Source organism: Lynx canadensis, chromosome C2 (assembly GCF_007474595.2).
Source record: "Lynx canadensis isolate LIC74 chromosome C2, mLynCan4.pri.v2, whole genome shotgun sequence".
NCBI classification, from domain to species: domain Eukaryota; kingdom Metazoa; phylum Chordata; class Mammalia; order Carnivora; family Felidae; genus Lynx; species Lynx canadensis.
Window position 1 is genome coordinate 43,399,900 of NC_044311.2, and position 20,119 is coordinate 43,420,018.

The following is a 20,119-nucleotide window of genomic DNA, read 5'->3' on the forward strand; positions in this document are numbered from 1 at the left end:
AACTTGGAATACAACATATTTATCTCACATGTTATTTTTTCACCTGCTAGGTTTCATTATATTTTAATTTTTAGATGACTTTCCCATTTATTATTTATTATGATTTTCTTAACTATTTGGTGTAAAATACCGTGTACTTGAAAATGCCATGCAGAGCAGAATTCATGCTGAAGATATAGATAAGATGGTTTGCAGCCTGACTGCAAGCCCAATCATGGATTCTGAACAATGCAGGTCCCTGGCTTGCCACATGGGGAAAATTAGCTAATCTGTAAAGCATTTTTTATATGTTTATTTATTTTTGAGAGAGACAGAGTGTGAGCGGGGGAGGGGCAGAGGAAGAGGGAGATACAGAATCTGAAGCAGGCTCCAGGCTCCGAGCTGTCAGCACAGAGCCTGATGCAGGGCTTGAACCCACTAACTGTGAGATCATGATCTGAGCTGCAGTCAGACACTTAACCAACTAAGTCACCCAGGCGCACCCAAAATTATCTAATTTTTAACTATACGCTTATAATATTATACTTTCTATCTCCATCTGTAAAAGAAGCAGAGAGTTGGAGGTCAGAGTGCAAGGACTAAGTGGGAGTCAGTTGCAAGGCAAGTCTTCTGCTGTGTCTCCCTGTATGCAACCCTGTCAACCCTCCATGGTACATGCTTCTCTTCCGGGCCACCACAGATGTTTGCACAGGCTGCTCCATGCAAAAGAGCACCTAGCAAGGAAGTAAGCAGGGGCAAGCAAGAATTGAGTGGGCCTGCTCTGCTCTCTGACCTGTATGCTCTGGCTTAGAGGAAGAAGTAGCTTTTTCTAATTAATACAAAGGCATAATATAAATAATACAAAGACATAATTCATAATCCAGTGCTGAACCTCCAACTCAAAAACATTTGAGACAAGTTGATCCAGTCAAACTACTGCTGATCTCCTTTTTTTATGTGTAGTGTCTGGTGTCAGACATACCTGAATTTAATCCCAGCTCAAGTGCTCATAGACTAGGACCTCAGACAAATTACTTGACCATTCTGAGCCTCAGTTTCCTCATCTGTAAAATGGATGGGTATTAAGTTTTTATAAAGATTAAATGAGATAAAAAGTCCCTAGTACAGTGCTTGGCATATAGCTTGTGCCTAATAAATATTTGCAGTTAACTAATAAGCAAGCAAAATGGATGGATGGAGGGAGGGAGGGATGGACAGATAGATTGATGGATGGATGAAAGATGGATAAAGCAAATTATAATCTTGGGATATCTCTAGTCACTCTGCCTATAAGAAGTGACATATGATCTATATGACTGCAGTGATGATATTGGAGGAGAGAATCCTAAGAAAGCAATAAAGGAGAAATTTTTTATAAGTGACTTTATTTCTGGAATTTTCACAACTTATTTTGTTTCTCCAAGGCAGAGTTTTATTACTGCAGGATAAGAAATGATCTACATCCTAGGGAGCTGTCCATCTTTCAAGTCTCTGAGACTTTACACATAAACCTAAAGACCTTAAGCATTTTATGAATAAATTACTAGCATTGTGGGTGCTTAGTTTTACTGATAACTTGTTTACAGTGACATCCTAATTCTAAGAAAATACAACTTACCAATTTATAAATACATAGTACATGGGTGAGTAAAATTATATGAATTAGTTTCAAGTAGAACATATAAAAAATGAATGAATTAAATAATTTAAAAATGAGAGAGATTCTCCATGATTCATACTTGTTTCTGTGAAGAACTTTTATAATTGTGTATTCATTGAATTTTTTTTATTTATTTTTTTTTTAATTTTTTTTTTCAACGTTTTTTTTATTTATTTTTTGGGACAGACAGAGACAGAGCATGAACGGGGGAGGGGCAGAGAGAGAGGGAGACACAGAATCGGAAACAGGCTCCAGGCTCCAAGCCATCAGCCCAGAGCCTGACGCGGGGCTCGAACTCACAGACCGTGAGATCGTGACCTGGCTGAAGTCGGACGCTTAACCGACTGCGCCACCCAGGCGCCCCATGTATTCATTGAATTTTAAGTGCTGACCAGGTATATATGATTGTTCATGAATTTAAATATAGCAAAGGCAAGGTGACAGGATGACTTAGCAAAAATGTGTGTTAACTATGAAATAACTATTGCCACATTTTGATGTTCTCCTGTAACTAGTCTGTTCCTCCCTAACACACACACACACACACACACACACACACACAGAAAGGTATGTATACACATAGACATACACCCATACATGAAAAACAAAAGAAAAAAAAGGTTGAAAATCAGACTCCACTTTCTAAAGTAACATAATATATCTGCTATGATTGAAAATATCAACAGAAAGGGAGTAAGTCTACTTCAAACACCAGTCTACAAAATGGCATGCTGCTGTGTGTCTCTATTTAATAAAAGCTGTCCTCAATTAGACTTATAAGCCCCCCAAAAGTTATTAAACATGAAAAAGTAGACTATAAGAACCCTAAAATAGAACCAAAAAAATCAAACTTCTCTTTAAAAAAATTTAACAATTCAATCTCATTAATAAAGTCAAAACAGCATAATGAGCAAAGTTATCATTGCACAAATACTTATTGAGTGTCCCCTATATGCCAGGTGTGGTTCTGTGTGCTGGGAAGACATCAGTAAGTAAGTAAAATCCCATTGGGGATTCGAGCCTGAGGAGAATGACCACTCCACTTGGCTAATTCCTAAGCATTATGAAGAAATCACTGCATATCTGTGAGGAAAAAAAAAAAAACATTTGTTCCAATGTTTTAAAAATTTTAGCATTTTTGCAAGAAACAGGACTAAGCTGAAGTCCCTTAAGGGCAGAAAATTGGGTAGACTTATGTACTAATTTTATCTCACAGAAGAAAATAAAGAGACAATCTGGAGAGTTCCCAAGGAAGACTCTCTGATTCCTCAGCCAAACCAAGCTGTGCTCTATTTCCCATGTAATCCCATCCATCTATTTATGTGTCTTCAAACAAAAACTGCTTATTGAACTCATACTATATTCAAGAATATCAGATGCCAAAAAGCCTAGTTTCTGGTGTGTGAGACAAAGAAGTAATTGAAAAATTAAAGTACAATATAAAATGTTCCATTAAAATGGTATAAAGATCTCGGCCAATCTTAAATGATCCAAGAAAATCCACAAGGGATCCTTGAGCTGATCTTAAAACTGACCAGGAGTTGAGAGTATGTGATGAATTGCTAGTATCTTTAGGAATGGGTAGGCCTTAGGATGTTTGCATAGGTGTGGAAAGAGTCACAACTGGAGAGGTTTGTAGAAGACTTAATTATGAAGGTCTCTCCACGCCATGCTAAGGATATGATAGTTTTTCTGAAATCTCCAACAAAATGTTGAAGTAGAGGAATCCCATGAAAGATTTCTATTTTGGAAAGTTCCATTTTAGGTAATGTAGAGGATGGTTTCTCAGACACACCAAGGGTAAAATTGGAGGGAAGAAGAGTAGTTTCATAGCTGTATTAATTTGCTAGGGCTGCCATAGCAAACTAAGACAAACCAGGTAACTTAAAAGAACAGAAACGTATTTTCTCACTTTTCTGAAGAATAGAAGTTTAAAATCAAGGTGTCAGAGCTGCATTCTCTCTCTGAAGCCTCTAGAAGTGGATCTTTCCTTGTTTCTTCCTAGCTTCTAGTCTGTTGCCAGCAATCCCGGATATTCCTTGGCTTACAAATGCATAACTCCAAACGCTATCTCATCTCCACATGACAGTTTTCCTGTGTCTCTATCTTTAATTGACATTCTCTCCTATCTGTGTCTGTGTCCACATTTCCCTCTCCTTATAAGAACATCAGTCATTGGATCAGGGCCCACCCTAATCCAGTATGAGTTAACTTGATTACATCTGCAAGATCTTCTTTCCCCATAAGGTTACATTCTGAGTCTCTGGGTGAACATGAATTTGGGAGGGACATTATTAAACGCAGTATAGGAACTATTGCAATATCCCAGTTAAAAGATGAGAATGGGTTAAAACTAAAGTAGTGACAGGGAACCAAAAAATAAGGAAATAGGTTCAAGAGAGTTGGAGAAGATATAATCAATTGGGTTTAATGACTCGATTAGATATATAGAATGGTAGACTCATGATACTAACGGCTCCAGTAATTGATCTTCCTGTATTCAGCCTTTTGAGCTGTAATTTTATGGTCCCCTCCCCCTCTGAGTTTGACTATCTTGTTACTTCAATGGAGAAGAGAAATCAAAAACAATTCCCACTGGTCTGAGTGACTAGATATACAGTAGAAAATATAAGAAGAAAAAACAGGAAGTATTCTGTCACTTTACTAATGCTATTCCCTCTATTAAAATGTTATACTCCTCTAACGTTATATGTCTAAGTACAAACACAGGGACAGCTTAAATACTGTCCTTCCCAAGGAGTATTTTCTGGTGCCTGTCCAAACTAATCTCTTCATCTCCTGAACATTCTAGATAAATTATTTGGGGCACATCTCACTCTCCCTGACATCAAATCATTTCTCTGCCCCTCTACAGGGAGCATAATTCTTCCAAAACATATTTCACTCTTGGTACTAAATTTTGTATCAATCAGAGTTTAATACAAGAAGCAGAAACACTATGAGATATATATGATTTATGACAGAATGTGATTTTATGCGATTGTAGGAGTTGGTCTTCACCTCTGATATTGGTGGTTGAAGTCTACAGGGCAAGCCATTAAGAAGATGGATGTGGGGGCACCTGGGTGGCGCAGTCGGTTAAGCGTCCGACTTCAGCCAGGTCACGATCTCGCAGTCCGTGAGTTCGAGCCCCGCGTCGGGCTCTGGGCTGATGGCTCAGAGCCTGGAGCCTGTTTCCGATTCTGTGTCTCCCTCTCTCTCTGCCCCTCCCCCGTTCATGCTCTGTCTCTCTCTGTCCCAAAAATAAATAAACGTTGGAAAAAAAAAATTAAAAAAGAAGATGGATGTGAAATGAGGGAGAGAGATGAGACACTGTAATCCACAAGCTCAACCTGGAACCCAAGAGGACTGCAACCCAATCAGGCTCTGACTACCCCTGACTTTGATAATGTCTTACAAAAAAAGCTAGAGCTCTTCATCATGGAACTCAACATGTATGTTGCCCAGGAGTTGAGGAAGCTGAAAGAGGATACAGAGGAAGGTGAAGTGGCTGTAGGACAGGTCGCTGCCCCATACCAGCCACTGACAACATGAGTGAGCCATAATGGCACCTGCACTGACCTCCTGAGCATAAAAGCAATAAGCGCGCTGCTCTTCCATCCTCCAAACCTTGCAAAGTCTCCTGTGGCTCACCCCTACTGGAAATGTGGTGAAGGGAATTCTAAGAAATAAAGCTGAGCCTGGCCAAGCTGACAATTCACAAAGACACCGCAGTCTATCCCTTGTCATTATGGCACTCATACACACCTTTAAACCATATTTAACTTCCAAATAAAGATAATAGCAAAGCCATAATTCCAGCTAATACGATAGGACTATCCCATACACAACTGAGAAGAGAATGTGAAGTCCTTTCACAGTCTTTGAGGTATGTTTATTCAGCTCCTACTTATGGCATTGTGAGGGCCAGTTTTCTAATCACTCAGTTTAAAAGTCCTCAGCCCAGGGGCGCCTGGGTGGCTCAGTCGGTTGAGCGTCCAACTTCAGCTCAGGTCATGATCTCACAGTCTGTGAGTTCGAGCCCCGCATCGGGCTCAGTGCTGACAGCTCAGAGCCTGGAGCCTGCTTCCGATTCTGTGTCTCCCTCTCTCTCTGCCCCTCCCCTGCTCATATTCTATCTCTCTCTGTCTCAAAAATAAATAAAAACATTACAAAACCAAAAGTCCTCAGCCCAAGGTTCCTTCTCTTAGAGTCTGGCAATAGCATACGATACTGCTAGATCCCTATGTGCTTCCTCAGGCCGCCAGGAGCAACACGCCTGCACGTGTCCTATCGCTGTGAGTTTCCTCAAATAAATGCCCCTCTCTGAGGCCTGGTGTGTGCTCAGAGAAAACTGCCCCTTCTTTGCCCAACAATGTGTTCTTTCAGAATTAAAATTTCCTAAAATTGCATTGAGGATAATATTTTCATGATTGTTCACTAAAAAGATCTCAAGCAAGTATATGATTTCCCCCAAATTAAAGAATCTATACTTCTATCAATTCAAAGACTTTTCAGTCTGAGCTCCTGACACTTCTCTTCTGCAAACTGAAAGTCTTTCTCCCTATTCAGAATATCTTTTGTGGGGCAGCTGGGTGGCTCAGTCACTTGAGCATCCTACTCTGGATTTTGGCTCAGGTCATGACCTCAGGGTCCTGAGATCAAGTCCTGCATCAGGCTCTGCATTGAGCATGGAGTCTGTTTGGGGTTCATTCTCTCTTGCGCGCTCTCGCTCTCTCTTTCTCTCTCTCCTCTCCTCTGCTTGTGCGCGCGCACACACACACACACACACACACACACTCTCACTCAAAATAAATAAACATTTTAAAAATGTGTATCTTTTGTATGAAAAAAGTTAAACTAAATAGGTTATAGTGGTAAACTATGGAGGCAGATTTATCCAGCAATCAAAAATCTCACTGCTCTATTTAAAATCCTATTTACCTGTTGCTTATTGATTCTGATTTCCTTCTTTTTCAGATGCAAAGTACAAACTGCTTTACTAATCTTCACATGTTTAATTGCTCTCTCTGAACACTGGACTTAGGCCAAAATCCGTCAACTTTTTCTCCTCTATAATTCTGGGACATAGTGTAGAGCTAAGAATAAAATGAGGAATTACCTTAAGAGCAATAAGTTTATAACAGTCACTTAAGCCAAGGAATGAGAAGAATGATACGCAAGGATAGTTATTAGCCTGATTTTTAAATAGCCATGTGCATCCTCAAATCACTCTACATGAATTTATTGAAGGAAATTCCTCTTTTGCTTAATTTTTGCCAATATTTCATATATTTTAATAGGTAAGCCATTTTAGAATATTTAATATTTTTATTTATTAATAACTACCCTCATGATATCATATTATTAATTAGTCAGTTAAAATTGATTTTAAAATATAAAAACATTTTGAGGTCATTATCAATATGTTGAAAACACAGTGACACTGGGTGGAGGGAAGGAGAATTGGAGGAAGGTGGTCAAAAGATACAAACTTCCAGTTATTAGATGAAGTACATGATGACGATAGTTAACACACTACATGGTATATAGGAAAATTGTTAAAAGAGTAGATCCAAAGAGTTCTCATCAAAAAGAGAATTTATTTTTTGTTTTTATTGCATCTATATGAGATGACAGAAGTTGATTAAATCTATTGTGGTTATCATTTCACAATATTTGTAAATCAAACCTCATACTGTACAACTCAAGCTTATACAGTAATATGTCAATTATTTCTCAATAAACTGGAAATGAAGATTTATCTTAATATCAGTATTGATAATTATCCTTCTCAATCATGATCAACCACCAATAAAATCATCAACAATAGCTTCTTTTCCTTTTTTGCAAACCAGTATTCTACTGTATTGATATACCACAAATTGTTTATTTATGTACCTGCCTGTGGATAGATATTTCAGTTGTTTCAAGTTGTTTTAGCTCTTCACACATAAAGATAATATATAAAATTGTATTACAAATAGAAAATATCATGGCACTATGTTAGTTTCATGTTAATTAACCAATTTATTCTTCATAAAATCTGAACGTACTATTATTACGTCCATTTTATAGATGAGGAAACCGGGGCCTAGGGAAGTTACTTGCCAAAAAGTGGCAAAACACTACTACAACACAGATGGTGTAGCTCAAAGGTCATTCTCAACTACTGTGGTCTGCCATGTCATAATAACATTATGTGATGCTTGGCAGTTTACAAAATGCTATCACATAATCTTCTCACCAAACCAAGAAGTAAATATATCCAATCTCAAACTGAAGTTGCTGAGACTCAGAAAAGTTAAGTAACCGTTCCAAAGTCTAACAGCTGAGATGTGATAAACCCAGGACAAGAACTCCAGTTTTCTCCCAATCTGCATTCCTTCTTCTATATTCTGCTTCCTTATAAAAGAAGTTGAAATTATCAACCTGTGAAATGCATGGATATAGTGAAAGTTCTTATTTTCTGGTCAAATCACGCTATTTCCTTTAAAATATCCAGGATTTACTCATTTCATTTACTGCTTCTTTTTGCATGTGTGAAAGATATTTACACTCTAATAATGCATATGGGGATCAGGTTGGGAATTAAAACCTATATGATAAAAATAGAGTTTTTTCTGATCAATTATAATTCTTTAGAAGATTTGACTCCTGGTCCTGGTTTTATCAGTAACAAGTGAATCTGGATGAGTCACTTCACTGCTCTCGGCTTCAATTTTCTCACCTATATAATGAGAGGGTCCTCTAAATTCTTTCAGCTCCCTACAGCTCTAAGAATTGTGATAAATTAGTATATTTTAATAGGACACTTTCCATGTGCTTTACTAAGTTCGTGGCAAGTAAAGAAAGAAATCTATACAAATTTATTCAACAGGGAACTTTTAAAGAATGTATGGGTTAAATACAACATATCACATTGATGGAATATTGTCCCCCTAAAAGAAGGGAGAGGGATGTTGCTAATAATGCATTGAGCTCTTCCTATTTTTCAGATACTGTACTAAATGTTTTCCCATGCATACTCTCATGTCACACAGATCAAAATCATCCCAAGAACTTTAATCAGTTCACCTGGAAATGAAGATTGGGTACTGCTAAACCTGCTCCTTCCATTGCCAATGTTAATTATGCTCTACTTTCGCTTTGGCATCTTACCTTAGTACTGATTTTTTCTATGATGTTAATTGGTTTCATCATGTATTTTTCAACATACTGAACACATTCAATTAAAATATAGTCAAGGATCAGAAACCAGAGTCAGTAATTACGTAGCATTAAAAATTATATACATAGGGAGAGATACAGATATAGATAGATACATAGATATATAGATATATAGATATACATACCCACACACACACTCCACACACATAGAAAACAATAGATGCATTCTAAATGCTCAGAAATTTCACTTATTTAGAACTTTAAGCAATTAAAAGTTAATAGAAAAGGAAAAATAATTAATTTTGAAAACTGTAAAGATACTGCAATGTCAAAGAAACACTGAGCATCTATTCATACTGCAGTATGCATTAAAACCTATTTCATTTTTTATCTTTTCCCTAGGTACAAATGTTACTATCATGTGTTAATGAAAATTATATTTAAACTTGTTCTCTTTATTTAAAAGCCTTATGTTTTGTGTTAGGAAAGGACAGTTGTAAAATTATTAACTGTACATTAGTCTCATACTGATTTCAAAGGCTATTAAACAATACAAACAACATCTTGGTGTTTGGGAATTAGCCTCAATCACAACATATTCCACAGGAGTTCTTCTTTACAATCTGTTTCAAACTGCATGCAAAACACTAAAGCTATAAGCAACAGAACTGTTAGAACAGCGAATGAGGCTTGTATATTAATAAATATTTAGCAGGTATAAAGAATCAGAATGGATCTCTTCAATGAACTGATGACATTTGGCTTTCTCAACAACATATGGTCTTTATGAAGCATCTAACACGTGCCAGGCACTGTTCTGAGCAACAGGAATATCAAGGTCAATATTATACCATCCTTTTCCTTGGCCAAGGAAAAGACCAAGACCAAGGTTTCTTCTATTGTTTCAGTTTTACTCAGGTTTATGTATTCAAAGGCAGTCAACTAAATTATTTCAACAAATAAAATCTTCACCACTTCTACCTACCCAAGAGTAAAACAGTACCTCTGGAGTCAAATGAATAGACTCACCCTTATTTTTGGTTTTGCTTCCTATAAAGGTCTACAGCCTTTGAGTGTTTGTGCTTAAATATTTCATGTTTGTGTGCTTATACATTTGATGTAACATAATAGTGATAGGAAAAGAGAGTGTTTTATATTATGTTCAAGTTAAACTATAACTGTTTTTTAAAAATTAATTCTTTTAACCATTTGGCTAAAATTTGATAAAATCAAAATATCCAAAACAAAAACAGATTAGCAAGCATGTGTTTCCTCAATGTAGACTTAAGAATTCATACCAAGCTTAGAGCTATCAACCCCAATGCCTATGAAAGCTAAGCTAGGATTATATGCTCTTCTAAGGTCAACAGAGCAGGAATTCTGGAAAGGCTGTGCATATTTCCCTCTTCCAAGCTTAAATGCTGGAAAACTGAGGTTGAATCTATGACCGGTGAAATGTTGAAAATTGTGGTTCTTTCAACAGTTTCAGCTTTGCTACTCTCTTCGGAGACCAGAACAAAAGGACGTTAGATAAAATGCAGGGGAATAATTTAGTTGGTCTTAAAGAAAAGTCTCTTAAACACAATTATAAAAGTGGGGCAAATGATAAAACCTGAGTATTAGAGATTTAGAAAACCATGAATAATTTGATTAGTCACCAACTTTCAGACAAGGCATATGGGCTCTGATTTATGATTCTAGATTAAATCATATATTTCATATTTTGATTCGCTTTCATGCACATCACTTAATGTTTAATTATACATTAGTCAGTCTCTGATATCTCTTTATATTTGGATGGGTTTTTCATTTTTAGCAACACTTTCTACTTAAACCTAAAATAAAATGTGACAACTATTCAGAAAATTTGAATAGGCATTGTGTTTAAAGAAACACAATTTCTATTTAATAGAAATTTAAAATACACGTTACCAGGCAGGGTCCCAGTAAGAAACAGAGTTTTTCCTAGAAGGATCAATGAAGACTTTCAAATTCCTTACAGAAGTATGGGTAGGAATAAGGAACAAATAAGGTACTTAGAGGCAATCAATAGTAGGAAACCATTACCACCTCTAGGACTAAAGAGACGAAAAGGAAATGGTGGTCCTGGAACCAAGTGAAAACTGGAGACATAAAAAAGGAGTCTCCCATAACGAACTAGACACATGAAGGAGTGGCACTAATGCCAGAGACTCAATACCAAAACAGGGAGGGAGCTGAGAAGAAATATCCCAACCTCTCACCCCTCAGATTTCCTGCCTATGCCTCCTCTTAACCTAATCCAACAACGTGCCAGAACCAGAAGCCAAACCCAATCTATCATTGACCAGTTTTAACCAAAAGCCCATCAGCCAGTCAGAAGACCGAGATGATGTCTCCAGTAGTAGTGAATCTCCCCAGGCATAGAACAGGATAGAGAAGGACACAAAATGGATTTGAGTGGTTTAGGGTTGCAAATGGAGATTAATCTTCACATTAGGATAGCTAAGTGACCTTAGATTTAAAACAGCAATTGGAGACATAAACAGGGTCCTTTATGGAGTTCACATAAAGTGACAACAGCATGAAGAGAAAAAGCATTCAAATTTATTCCCTAAGAGAGTGGTTATACAAAGCTATCACAAAATGGCCAAACTAAAATCAATGCTTTTACCACCTGGGTTTTTTCTCAGCAAAAAAGATGTGACCTTATCTTCTGGTGTGAAGAACGTAAGTATGAAGTCACATTTCTAAAATAATTTGTACTTGAAAATTATTTCAACAGACCCTGTGAGCCAGCTTATTCCATTCTAGGTATGCACCCTTGAGAAATGTGTATGTAAGTGGAGCCATATACAAGATGTTCATTCAAATAATACTCATATTAGCCAAAATGTCAATCGAAATAGCTAGCCACAAAACAATTCATGTGGTAGGTACATTCACACACTGAAATACTCTATCATAATGAAAATGAACAGACTACCATTATACGTAGCAACATGGAAAATTCATACCAACTTTATGTGAGCAAAAGTAGAAAGATGTAGGCAAATACATATGGTTCTATCTATATCAAGTTTAAAATCTAAATTGTTTAAAGATATATTCATATGTGGAAAAAGTATAAAGTAACACAAAGTAATAATTACCATAAAGATCAGCATGCTGGTGACCTCTAAAGGGAATCTGATAAAAAGGAGACACACTGAGGGCTTCTGACATTCTGGCAATGTACTATGTTTTTGCTTGCTTGGTGTATTGGTTAGCTAGGGATGCCTTAACAAAATACCACAGACTTGGTGGCTTAAATAACAGACATTTATTGTCTCATAATTCTGGAGGCTGAAAGTCCAAGATTAAGGTGCTGTCAGAATTGATTAAGGCCTCTCTCTTCCTGGCTTTTATAGGTCTGCCTTCTCACTGTGTCCTCACATGGCCTTTCCTGTGTACTCATGGAGGGGGACAGAGCTCTCTTGTGCCTTTCCTCCTTCTTGTAAGGACACCAGTCATATTGGATTAAGGCCCCACCCTTATGACCTCACTTTTATTACCTACTTGTTGGCTCTATCTCCAAATACCGTCACACTGGGGTAAGGGGGTCAACATACGAATTTTGGGAGAACCAAGTTCAGTGTCATAACTGATGGTCCTTACATGGATGTTTGCTTTATATTTATTTACTACAGTGTATGTTTATTTTATGTATTCTTCTATACATGTGTAATATTTCACAACAAAATTGTTTTTTAAATTATTACCTGAGTTTCTTTTACTTGAATATTTTGAGTTTTACAATAAAGAGATTTCTTCTTAATTAGATAATTCCTTTCCAGGAAATTTTATGCTTTGAAATAATTTCCTTTGGTTCCTAATCTTTAATTAGAGCACTCCCCAGATGTAATAAATTAGAAGGAAAATCCAAAACATTTTGTTTCTGAAACCTCTTTGGGAAAGACATCATAGGTGTATCCTTATCGATGAAGACTGTCCCAGAACACGTGTGCAAAACAGCTGTTTTTGGAAGGAGACACAGCATAGAAAATATAACTGCATGGTTTAATCTCAGAAGGGAAGAATTATAGTATAAAAACATCATAAATAATAATTAAAATAATACCAATGTGCCAAATATATATAAAAGTTGGTTTTGGGTGACTTTGGACTGGGATTTATCACAGTGAGGGGCAAGCTTACTGATGAGAGGGTGATGTCCTCAGGGACAGAGAAGCGGAGAGAAAGCAACTCTAGGGCAGGAGGAAAAGGACTTCTGAACTTAAATGTAACTTAGTCTTAATTAGAGCTGTGAAATAATTTATTCAAAGAATAATCTAGGCTTAATATGACATATTTGATTTCTATTCCTTGAAATTTAGAAAAGTTCTAATTCACCTTGACATTATTTTCCTTTCATATGCAAGCATGTTGGAGATGTCATATATTATAGGTAATAAGAAATACTGAAGTAATAATTTAGGGAGCTTGAGTATTAACCTTTTCTGTCAATTTTCTTTAACTTTTTTTTTTTGCACTTTTAATTTTAATTCCAGCATAGTTAACATACAGTGTAATATTAGTTTCAGGTGTACAATATAATCATTCAATAATTCTATATATTACTCAGTGCTCATCATGGTAAGTGCACTCCTTAATCACCACCACCTATTTCACTCAAGTAACCACCAGTTTGTTCTCTACAGTTAAGAATCTTTCTGGGGCACCTGGTGGCTCAGTCAGTTAAGCAACCAACTCTTGATTTCTGCTCAGGTCATGATATCTCACAGGTTCCTGAGATCAAGTTCACGGATTCGTGAGATTAAGCCCAGAGTCACTTGGGATTTTGTCTCTCCTTCTCTCTCTGCCCCTCACCCACTTGAGGACCTTGTGCCCATGGCTGCACTCTCTCTTCCTCTCTCAAAATAAATAAAACTTAAAAAATAATTTGTTTCTTGGTTTGTCCTTCTCTTTTTTTCCCCTTTGTTCATTTGTTTTGTTTGTTAAACTCTACATGTGAGTACGACCAAAGAGCATTTGTCTTTCTCTGACTGACTTATGTTGCTTAGCATGATACTCTCTAACTCTATCCATGTTGTTGTAAATAGCAAGATTTCATTCTTTTTTATGGCTGAATAATATGCTATTGTATATATACACCACATCTTCTTTTTTTTTTGCCCCCACCCCCCACCCCCATTACACCACATCTTCTTTATCCATTCGTCTATCAATGGACACTTGGGCTGCTTTCATAATCTGTAAATAATGCTGCAATAAACATATGGGAGCATGTATCCCTTTGATTTAGTGTTTTTGTATTTTGTGGGCAAACAGCCAGTAGTGTGATTCCTGAATCATAGGGTAGTTCTATTTTTAACTTTTTTTTTTAAATTTTTTTTTTCAACGTTTATTTATTTTTGGGACAGAGAGAGACAGAGCATGAACGGGGGAGGGGCAGAGAGAAAGGGAGACACAGAATCGGAAACAGGCTCCAGGCTCTGAGCCATCAGCCCAGAGCCCGACGCGGGGCTCGAACTCCCGGACCGCGAGATCGTGACCTGGCTGAAGTCGGACGCTCAACCGACTGCGCCACCCAGGCGCCCCTATTTTTAACTTTTTGAAGAATCTCCAAGTTGTTTTCCACAGTGGCTGCACCAGTTTGCATTCCCACCAACTACAAGAGGGTTCCTTTTTTTCTACATCCTCACCAACACTTGTTTTTTCTAGTGTTTTTTTTTTTTATATATTCTGACAGATGTGAGGTGATATTTCATTGTAGTTTTGATTTGCATTTCCCTGATGATCAGAGATGTTGAGTATCTTTTCATGTGTCTGTTGTCCACCTGTATGTCTTTGGAGAAATGTCTGTTCATGTCTTCTGCCCATTTTTAATGGGATTACTTGTTTTGGGGTGTTGAGTTTTATCTTTTACATATTTTGGATACTAAGCCTTTATCAGATATATAATTTGCAAATATCATTTCCCATTCAGTAGGCTGCCTTTTAGTTTTGTTGACCGTTTCCTTTGCTGTGCAGAAGCTTTTTATTTTGATGTAGTCCCAACTTTTTTCGTATTTTTACAAAAATCATATTTTTCTTTTAAGTATCACCTTAACACTGTCTTTTTCTTTCATGACAAACTTGTTAAGAAAGTTTATACTTATTCTGTCAACCTCCTGGTTATTCCCCAACCTGTTACAATGGTGTTTTGCCCCTTCCTTCTACCGAAACCAGTTTTTCTGGGTCATCAACTACCTCCTATTTGCAAAATTCAGTGATATTTCTTGGGCTCACATGTTTGCATCCCACACTTAACACCGCTTTTTCTTTAAACCAAGGTTTAGTAAACCGCAGCCTGCTCCTTGTTTTTATAGGACCCATGAGCCTAGAATAGTTTTCACATTTTAAAATGGTTCTAAAAAATCAAAAGAATAACATTTTGACATATGAAAATTATAAGAAATTTGAATGTCAGTGTCCATAAATAAAGTTTTATTGGAACACAGTCATACCTACTTGCTTATCTATGGCTTCCCAGGCACCTCAGAGTTTGTCTAATAAGCCTAAAATATTTACTATCTGGTCCTTTGGAGAAAAAGTTTGCCAATACCTACTTAAAATTTACTCCAACCAAGGTTTCTGGATGCCTTTCCTGGAAAAGCTCCTACTCTTCTGATAAGCTCTCCCAGAGTTGTTGTGAAGATTAAACTAGACAACATATGCAAAGTAACTAAGACAGCATCTGTCTCACAGTTTGTGTTCAAATCAATGTTAGCTCTCTTGTCTGCCGACTCTTCCCCCCTCTATCATTTAGATGTGTGTTCCTGGATTTCATCTTCATTTTTATCCTCCCCTTTGTCTTCACTCTCTTCTGTATACCTCATTTTCTCCCATAACCTCAAGCATCATTTCCACACTCCTGAGTCCCCAAACTACATATCTCAGCCCAGATTCTGCTTTAGTTGGATGCCCTTCAAGAAAACAAGCTGCACATATCCAAAATTAAATTCATCCTTTCTCTAAAATATGTTCCCTTTTGGTATTCCTGATCTCAGTTAATAGCAATGCCATCCACCCAACCTTCCAACCCAGAAATTTCATTGTTTCCTTTCTGCCTCTTTCTCACCCTTCATATCCAACTAGTCAGTCAATGAATTCTTTCCACTGCAATTCAGAAGCTTTTTCCCCCATCCATAGAGCTACCACGTTAGTTTAAGTCCTCTTCATTTTTCTTCTAATAGTTTTAATTCATCTCCTGGAATTTCTAACTCAACGGGCCCACAATCTGGTCCCATTTGGATGTGTCCTTTCTATTTCCACTAGAATTACTTTTTACCTTCTGACATAGCCAATGAGATCATAGGACTCCCTCCCCAATCACCCCCATGACTCTCATTACCCATAGGGTAAGTCCAAATACTTGAACCTGGCCTTTCAAAATCTTACCCTCACCTCATCCATTCATCCCTTCAACAAACATTTACTAAGCAAGTACTATGTGCCAACTGCTATGCCAGACTATGGGTACAGGAGTAAATAAAGTCACCACAATCTTCGCTTGCTGGGGGATTCTTACCCAGAAGAAGAGATCAAGATTTAGAAAAAAGAACCATTTCTCTTCTACCCATAATGGAAAAGACACAACGGTCATAGTGTCATCTGCACATGTAGTGACCTCTGTCTAGAACACCCTCACCAAAGCATAGCTCAAACATCTCCATTGGTATGGTAACTTTCTCTAGCTTGTGGCTATCAGAGTTAATTCTAGACTTCTTTGCATTCTCTGAACATATCTTTAATATTTAAACATAGTGTTATATATCCCTGCTAACTCTACCTCCCTGCACTGTGAACACTTTACATTCAATAGCTGTGTCTTACTGATGTCCTCATGCTTAATCCAGCAGTTATTATAGGTACTCTGATTAATTAATTATGTCTCTTCTGTGACTAAAGACCCCAAACTGGTTTATGTCTATACTATAATAGGCTGTATATGAAAAAAAAATCAAATAGTAAGAAAATATTTAAAGAGACAACATATGTTGCTCAAGGATAATTGATATGAATAAAATAGTACTTTATTTACATTTTTAAGTAATTAATTTCAAGAATTTTACTTTTACATTTTGTTCATTCAGGAAAAGCCAAATAATTTGCCTATAATAGTATATTTTAGCTGTTAATCCTTAATTTTTATCTGCTAACTTTATTTCTTATTCTAGTATGTTCAAAGTATATTTTAATAAAGTATACATCTCTTTGATAAGAAATATTTGAGAATATTATCCTCACAGTAAGATATTTGTTTTACATGAATAATATATTTACATCCTGTATATCTTCAAGTCATAAACAATGCAGAAAATAAGAAAATGATGGATGGGCTGCAGAAAGATTCAAGAAAATAATTATAATAATAACTATTCTAATCTTTAAGATGTGCCAAAGGGGAGATCCAGGAAATTACTGAGAGGTTAACATCAATACTAGGAAAGAATAAGAACAAATAATAATAGAATTGATCAAGAAGTACTTAGGCAAGAACAATTTAATGAACAACTAGCAGCATGAGTTCATGTAGAAAGATTGTGGAATATTAACCAGACAGAAAGTGTGAGTACAAGCAGAGTCAGCCAAAGGAACCTGAATTTGTCCCTTTAAAATTATACAATAGCCATTGAAAAAGTGTCTTAAAATAATCCTACAAGGATGAATATAAAATTAACTTTTGGCTCATATACTAGAAAAGAAAGGACTTAATTTAAAAAAAAAAAAAAAAAAAAAAACCTGCTAGCCAGAAGATACCTTCCACCAACCACATTTCCACCACTGGACTCCAAGTGGTACATATGAGTGCTGATGGTATTACTTCAGTACTCTTACTCCATCTCCCAACAAACAATTGCTCAAACTTTGCTAACAAGTGGTTTTCAAGCCCTGCAAATGTGGACTTTTTATATAGGCTGTCTTTGTGAATGCCTCCAGCATGAAACCTAGTATAGATGAAATCCTGACAAATGACAGCTGTTAGCAACACAGGGGTGGCAGGTGAGTACGTCAAGTTTTACTCTTTTAAGGATAACTGGCTTATGTATAGGGAAGTATTTTTGGACTGCATGGTCAAGTTAAAAATTCTAAATGGGCCAGAGGAAGCTTCATACATTAGGAATTGTCTCTAACCCAGTGGAGCTCAGATGAGCTATAAGCATCTCCCTTGTCAAAGACATGCCCTTCACTGGTCAGGGAGGAGCCTTCTGCTTGGACCAGGAATCCTGCAGCTCAATCAGCAGGGTGGGAGCATATCCTGGGCCAACATGGGTGTTGTCACGGTGGCTGGATGCCAAAGAAGCAGCAGCCAAGTGGGCAGCCTGATATCATGACCTCTGTGGTGAGTAAAGGACAGCCAGCAGGATTGTGTGAGTGAACAATCTGACAGTAAATAAGGGGCCAACCACCAAAATTGAACCAAAATAAGAAATATGGTGGGAAATATTTAGATTATACTATTCTGAAGACAATGAGAATTTAAATAAAATTGAGATAGCCTAATCTCCTTATCTGTCCTCAACCAGTTAAATTCAAACACAATTCTACAAATGTCATTCATTTTTCTATAGTTTTTAATCTGAAAGTCTGTTGAATTCTTTATATGGGTCAAAATATAGCCTGTTTGCCACCCTGAACACTTACCTTGTTCTTCCCAGATACTTCATTTCTCAGCACCTCCATCTTTTTAGCAATTATATAAAACTTCCTTCTTTTCAATTAAATATTTAATAAATTGATATAATTCGTATGTATGTCAGTTCATTTATTCCGAGTATGATGTATTTATTCGATGATTATTAATGATGATGTTCATAGATTTAAAACACATATTACAACTCTCTTGTTGGGAACTTTGCGTAGTATTTTTTCATTCTTTCCTATCATCTATCAACACTTTTATTGGTGAGTTTACTAACCTTGTCTTTTTTTTTTTAGAAAGTGAAATTAATTCAGTACTAAATTGATCCATCTTCATTTACTACACCTGAGTTTATCTCTAAAGTTAAGAATAGTTTTATTCCTATGAGTTGTTCCCTCATTCCTTGTGAATATTTAAATAATTGCTAAATGTCTTACTCATGAAGCCAAATATAACTTAGAATAAAATATTTTACTCTTTTAGATTGTTCCAAGCCTCTACAGATTATATCACACTCGCCAGCTTACGGAATAACAATTACTGGAATACCCTTATATTCTAGTGAGTTACAGAACCTTGCAAATGTCCATTCTCTCTTTATAAATGAAGGTGATAAGAAATAGTAGAATAGTTGTCTAGTTAATGAGATGTGATATTTATAATTTGTTTTTTTTTAAGAAGTTACATAAGTAAAACATAGAAAATAAGAGGGGTAAAACAGTTGTTTACTCACTCTACATATTAGTTCCTTACAGTATACCATATGGACAATTTTTTTCAATATATGAAATTTACTGTCAAGTTGGTTTCCATACAACACCCAGTGCTCACCCCAAAAGATGCCCTCTTCAATACCCATCACCCACCCTCCCCGCCCTCCCACCCCCCATCAACCCTCAGTTCGAAGAGTCTCGTATGCTTTGGCTCTCTCCTACTCTAACGTCTTTTTTTTTTCCTTCCCCTCCCCCGTGGGTTTCTGTTAAGTTTCTCAGGATCCACATAAGAGTGAAAACACCATATGGACAATTTAAATAAACTTCCTGAGACATAGATCCTCATTATAATACATAGCATTGTAAAACTTAGTTATGCTTAATGAGGCTATCTACGTGCCCCAATCAAGAATATTCAACAATGAAAAAAAAAATACTCAACAATGTTCTTTTGTTGTCATAGTCTTCTCTTTCTCTATATTCCTATAAAACTATTTAAAAAGCAGGGGTATCAATTTTGATAAAGTACATTGAGTAAGATCCCTATCTTATCAAAAATATTTCTTAGAGTAGGGACTATATTTGGATAATTGGACAACACACCTGTTTAGAATTATTGGGGTTATTCTCTTTTAAAGCTAACATTTTTTTAAGCACTAATATAGAACAGGCATTGTTCTATTTACTTTACATGTATTAATGCATTTGATCCTCATTCACAATGAATTAGGTCTATTGGTACTCACACTTTACTAATAATTAAACTGAAGCATAAAAAGGTTAAATATGTTGCCCAAGTTCACATAACTTGTAACCTGGATATCAGAAAAACTAAATCTAAGGAAAGATCTAGATATCCATTGGCTTGGCCAACCTTCACTGATACCTCTTGAGAGAATAGAAAATGGACTCCAGGTCTCTAAACATCTA